Source organism: Gymnogyps californianus, chromosome 24, assembly GCF_018139145.2.
Source record: "Gymnogyps californianus isolate 813 chromosome 24, ASM1813914v2, whole genome shotgun sequence".
Classification (NCBI taxonomy): domain Eukaryota; kingdom Metazoa; phylum Chordata; class Aves; order Accipitriformes; family Cathartidae; genus Gymnogyps; species Gymnogyps californianus.
The window spans coordinates 1,940,683-1,946,706 of record NC_059494.1 but is presented as its reverse complement, the minus strand read 5'-3'; positions in this window follow the sequence as shown (position 1 = coordinate 1,946,706).

The following is a 6,024-nucleotide window of genomic DNA, read 5'->3' as shown; positions in this document are numbered from 1 at the left end:
TGCCCGATCACCCTGTTGCTCCCCCAGGGGATCGGAGCAGCTGTGCTGGTGATTCTCACCCAAAAAAAACCATTTCCCCCCTCCCTGGGGATGCAGCGCTGGCCGGTGCCGCTCGCCCCGGCTCCTGCCCGCTGCCAGCAGGGATTCACCCGGCTTTACTCTGTCCCTGTGGTTTTGGGTGAGCGTCTCCATCGCAGCAACAGCTCCCCGGGCCTTATCGCCCCCGAATCGTTCATTGAAAGTCTTCTGAAGTTATCTCTCATCTCCCAGTGCCGCAGGAGCACTTACCGCCCTGCGCCAGCACCACCAGCGCCGCCAGCAGCCACCCCAGCATCAGCCACCCGGGGTGTCCCACGCCAGATCCGGGGCTCCGCTGCCCTTCCCGGCTACCTGCTCCCCCGGCACCCAGTGGGTGCCCCCCCCCCAGCTCGGCGGCAGCCCCGGCGCTCGGCGCAGCTCCCCGCGCCCCGCGTTTCCTCTTCTGCTAAAAGCTTGCTGAAGGGTGGCTGTTCCCAGGCAGGGCAGAGCGTGAGGCGTGATTGCATGCCTCACTTTTACCAAAAGCAAAAGAGAAAGCAACGAAAATATCTCCCTTTTCTGCCGGCACGCCTGCTGGGACTTGGCCAAACCCTGCCTCGGCTGCACCGCATGCCCCAGCCGCACCGCGTGCTCCGGCCTGGCGAGAAGTGCAAGGTAAGCAAAAGAGATGTCTTGGGGTTTTGGGGGTTTTTGGCTTTTTTTTTTTTTGTTTGCAAGCTTCACGGCATGTTTTTGATCCCCTGCCCGTAACCAGGCGCATCTCGAGCAGCTGCTCCGAGGTTGGGGTTGTTCAGGTTTTCGGCAGCGTGTGTCTGCACACGCGTGTGCGCGCGCCTCTCGCCGAAACCGGGCTCCTGTGCCCATCCCCGGCACGACTTGTCCCCTACGGCCGCGAACAAAGCCCCAGTGAGGCAGGAGAGCGCGGTGTCACTGGGACGCCGGCAGCCGCGTGACGGGGTGGGTGACCCCGGGACGGCGGAGCCGGGTGGCACCGAGGGCTGCTCACAGAGTCCCCTTGTTCCAGCAGAAAGCGTCCCCTTGTGTGGCTTTTGCTCGGGGCCGGAGAGCGGCGGTGGCGGGAACGTCCCTGCGCCAGGACGGCGTTGCCAGGACCCCTCCGTCCCACTGCTGTGGGCATGACCAGGGTCGGGGCACAGAGGGTCCCCTGTCACCTCCTGCCCTCCTGCCTCACTGGGTGCCCTCTCCTGCCTGCCCGGGTGGGGGTACACACCAAGCTGTGCTGTGCCGTGCCAAACTGAGCCGTGCCGGGCTTTGCCATGCCGCAACATACAGCAGGACTGGGCTGTACTGGGCTGGGCCGGGCCATGTCGTGCTAAACAGGGCTAGGCCATGCTGTACCATGCCACGCCAGGCTGTGCCATGCTGGACCATGCCATGCCAGACTGGGCCGTGCCCTGTGCCATGCTGGACTGTACTGGACAGTGCTGGGCTGTGCCAGGCCATAAGACCCATGCTGTGCCATGCCAGCCGCAGGACAGACCTGGGCTGGACCACACCGAGCCAGGGGGGCTGCTCCCACCCTGTGCCCCGCTGTGCCAGCCCCAGGCTGTGCCGGGCCAGGCTGTACCGAGCCAGGCAGACTGTGCCAGCCCTGTGCTATGCTATGCCAGCCCCAGGCCATCCTGTGCTGTGCCACGCCGTGCCACGCCGTGCCATGCCATGCCAGACTCTGCCATACTGGGCTGTAGCAAGCCAGGAAGACTGTGCCAGTCCCGGGCTGTCCCGTTCTGTGCTGTGCCAGCCCCACGCCGTGCCGTCCTGTGCTGTGCCATGCTGTGCCGGGCTGTTCCAGCCGTGTGCCGTGCCGTGCCGCGCCGTGCTGTGCCATGGCAGACTCTGCCATGCTGGGCTGTACCGAGCCATGCAAACTGTGCCAGCCCCGGACTGTGCCGTGCCATGCCAGTCCCATGCCATGCTGTGCCATGCCGTGCCGTGCCGTGCCAGCCCCGGGCTCGGTGCTGATGCGCGTCCGGTGACGCGGCGGGACCGCTGGGCGGCGCCCCGGGAGCCCCGGGCGGCGGCGGCGGCGGCGGCGGCGGCGGGGCGGACCGGGCGCACCGGGCGGAGCGGGCGCAGCGGGAGGCGGCGGCGGGCGCGACGGGATGGACGAGCCCAGCATCCTGCGGCGCCGGGGCCTCCAGGTGAGCACCGGGGAACGGGCACCGGGCACGGGGAGCGAGGCACCGGCGGCGGCCCGGAGCCCGGTGGGGTACGGCGGGGAGGGGGCGGGAGGGAGGCGGGGGAGGGGGGGGGAGCCCAGCCCCGGTGAGCCTGGGGTGAGGTGGGTGCTCTGGGTGCGGGTCTGCAAGGAGTGGGTGCTGCGGGGGCGGGGGACTGTGGGGTGGGTGCTGTAAGTGAGAGGTGGGTGCTCTGGGTGCGGGTCTGCAAGAGGTGGGTGCTGTAAGTGAGAGGTGGGTGCTCTGGGTGCATGTGAGATGGGTGCTGCGTGTGCAAGAGGTGGGTGCTGCGGGTGGGAGGTGGGCGCCCTGTGTGTGTGCAAGAAGTGGGTGCTGTGGCTGTGAGTTGGGTGCTCTATGTGTGTGTGTGTGTGTGCAAGAAGTGGGTGCTGCATGTAGGAGTTGGGTGCTCTGGGTGGGTGTGTGCAAGAGGTGGGTGCTGTGGGTGAGAGGTGGGTGCTGTGGGTGAGAGGTGGGTGCTCTGGGTGCATATGAGATGGGTTCTGCGTGTGCAAGAAGTGGGTGCTGCAGGTGAGAGGTGGGTGTTGTGCGTGTGCAAGAAGTGGTTGCTGTGTGTGTCCATGGGAGGTGGGTGCTGTGTGTGAGAGGTGGGTGTTGTGCGTGTGCAAGAAGTGGGTGCTGTGTGTGTCCATGGGAGGTGGGTGCTGTGTGTGAGAGGTGGGTGCTGCGCATGTGAGAGGTGGGGGCTGCATGTGAGCAGCATGTGACGGGTAGGACAGGAGCCGGGCACCCAGTGCCGGGAGCAGGGCAGGATACAAGCCCCAGCCATGCCGCAGGGTGCTGGGGGGGGGGGGCACCCACCTGACTGGGGCTGGGGGCTCCCGTGGGAGCACCGTGGTCCCTCCAGCCCAGCGCACGATGCCGGTCTGTGCCGAACCGCTGTGCCAGCGCCGATTTGCCTCTCCAAACAGCCGCCCCTGCCATTGCACTGTGTTCCTGCTCCCGGCAGGCCGAGGGGCACCCATCCTCCCTGCCCATCCTGCACCCACTCCCCACAGGGACACCGGCATCCTCTGACATGCTCGGAGGGGTGACGACCACGGACCCCCATCCCGGCTCACAGAGCTGAGCGCTGAGCCCGATTTTCTGGGTGACCTCACGGCTCCATCCCCATCTGCAGAACGGAGCCGCAGTAACCGGGGGGCCCGGCCGGAGCTGTCTGGGCGGTTGGAGGATGGCACGGCGCTGCCTTCATCCGAGCTGGCAGCTCCGCGGGGCGGCTGCGCTCTGCCGCATGCTCAGCCCAGGAAAGAGCCCTGCGCGGGAGCTGCTTCCCCACGGATGCAGTCGGATGGAGCCACGGCCATGGGCTTTGGCGGTCTTGGCCGTGGGTGTCGTTCCTGGCAGTCCCTGGGGAGAGCAGAGCCGTGGGGCCTCGGCTGCGTGCCCACATCCCCGTGGCAGGAGGGGTGGGAAGGGGCTCCCAGCAGGGAGCGAATCCCAAAGCACTGAGCAGCGTTGCTGTCCCCGATGCCGTCCCCAATGCTGTCCCCACAGGGATCAGCTAATGGTTAATCCTGACTCCCACCAGGACCTGCTGATGGGAGATGCACCGTGCTGGATGGGTGCATCGGGCACCCTCTAGGTGCTGGCCCTGTGGTGCTGCCCCACGCGGGTCCCCAGGGCACTCAGGGGATGCTCTGCCTGTCCCCGGGGTTGCAGCGTGGCCGGAGAGCCCCCGGCAGCGACGGGTGTTGGGTGCCACAGGACTGCTCTGTGCCCTTGCACCCATAGATGGGTGGGGAGGCTGTGCCGTGGGGCAGGGGTGAGCGTGGGGTACACGGGTGTCTGTTCTCTGTCCCACTGTCCCATCTGCTGAGCAGTAAAACCCTCAGCGTCACCCTTCTTTGCCTCTTCCTCTGCTCAGGGGCTGGTGGCCGGTGGCATAGCCCCGGGTGTGGGTGGGGATCTGGGCAGGGTGACGGCAGGGCTGGTTGAGGGTGCTGGGCAGCTCCTGCTCCACGCAGGGACCCTATGCCCCCTTCCCCAGCCCAGGCCTGGGGTCACCCAGTGCTGCTGGGTGCACTGGGACACCCACACCCACCCCGGGCACCCACCCCCTGCACCCACCTGCACCCCCAGCACCCACACAACCCCAGGGCAGACAGACACCCGTAGGCCCTGGGGCTGCCGAGTCCCTGTGCGCCCAGGCATGATGTCACCCGTTGCCATGGCAATGCTGCTGCATCACCGCGTTGCAGCGCGTCCCAACTCCGGGATTTCCGCAGGGGCTGCGTGGCGGGGGCAGCGGGACAGGGCGGGGGCAGCCCGGGGGGTGTGGGGTGCATGGGTGCTGCTGGGTGCCCCGACATGGGTGGCAGCAGCCCCAGCCCGCGGGGAGCTCCCTGCCCGTGTCAGGAATGTGTCTAAGCTGCTTAGGGGTACGGGGCCGACGGGCACTGGCGGTGGGCGCAGGATCAGGGTGACGACGGGGCATTAGCCAGCACGTGCACCCGTCACGTGTGCCAGCATCCCGCGGCGTGCCAGGGCACACACCGGCCCGTTCATGCCGTGCCCCTTGCAGCGTGCCGGTGGGATCCGTGCCACTCTCTGTGGCATGCCCGGTGGCACATGGGTGGTGGGCATTGGGTCTGTGCCGGAGCCGGCCGGTGCCTGCTGCACCAGGAGGATGGCGTGGGCCAGGGTTCCTGCCCGCACAGCTGCCCTTTGCCCTGTTGCACCACCTGTGAGCAAACAGCTCTTGCAAGAAATATTCCCAGCAGCTGGAAAAATAAACAGCGTGGGGGCCACCGGCTGCTCCCCACACCCGGGGTCGGGGGGACGGAGTAGGGGACAGGGCGCAGCCACCACCCCGGGGCCACGCTCCAGCCAGGCGGCTGGGTGCTGCTCCCGCTCCACCACCCTCGTGCCCTCGCTCCCAGACCTGGCCACGGGGCCACCAGCCCTGGGGACTTTGGAAGGAGATGTCCCTTGCGCTGACCCTGGGTGGGTGATTTGTCACCCTCACCCAGCACGGCAGAGCTGGGGCACCCCAGGCACGGTGAGCGGGGACCGATCCTGCAGTGAGAGCCTGGTGCGGGCAGCGGGGATGCTGCCGGGCGCGTGGCCGTGGCTGGCAGGAGGTGGGGGTCCCACGCGTGGGCACCCCCCGATGCCTGGGGCCACGCTCTGACCCTGCTTCTCGCTTTTCTCGTTGCAGAAGGAGCTGAGCCTGCCGCGCCGAGGACGAGCGTAAGTCCCCGAGCTGGGCCACCCGGGGCGCGGGATGGGGTGTCACCGGGAGGGATGCACTCGGGGACGCGGCACCGGCACCGCGGGGGGCAGTGGGGACGGGTGCCGGAGGGCACCGGGGCTTGTTGTGCCCATGCAGAGTGGCATCGCCGTGTTCTCTGATAATGGAGGGACCTGATTGTGCGTGTGCTGGGGCGTACTGGGATGTACTGGGGTGTGCTGTGCTCTGCTGCAGGTGTATTGGGCTGTGCTGGGGTGTATTGGGCTGTGTTGGGGTGTTCTAAGCGGTGTTGGGGTGTACTGGGGCGTGGTAGGAGGCTGTTGCGAAGCTGCACCGGGTTTGTGTGTTGGGGTGTACTGGGGCCGTCCTGGGGTGTTTTGGGGTGTTGCGGAGGTAACGCAGGGGGGTCTTGGCGCTGGGCTGGGGCTGTCAGGGGGTCACGGGCTGTGTGCTGGGGCTGCTGGGAGGACACTGGGGGGATGTTGGGGCCGTGCTGGGCTGTGTTAGGGATGCACTGGAGCCATACTGGGGCTATGTTAGGGATGCACTGGGGCTGTACTGGAGCTGCGCTGG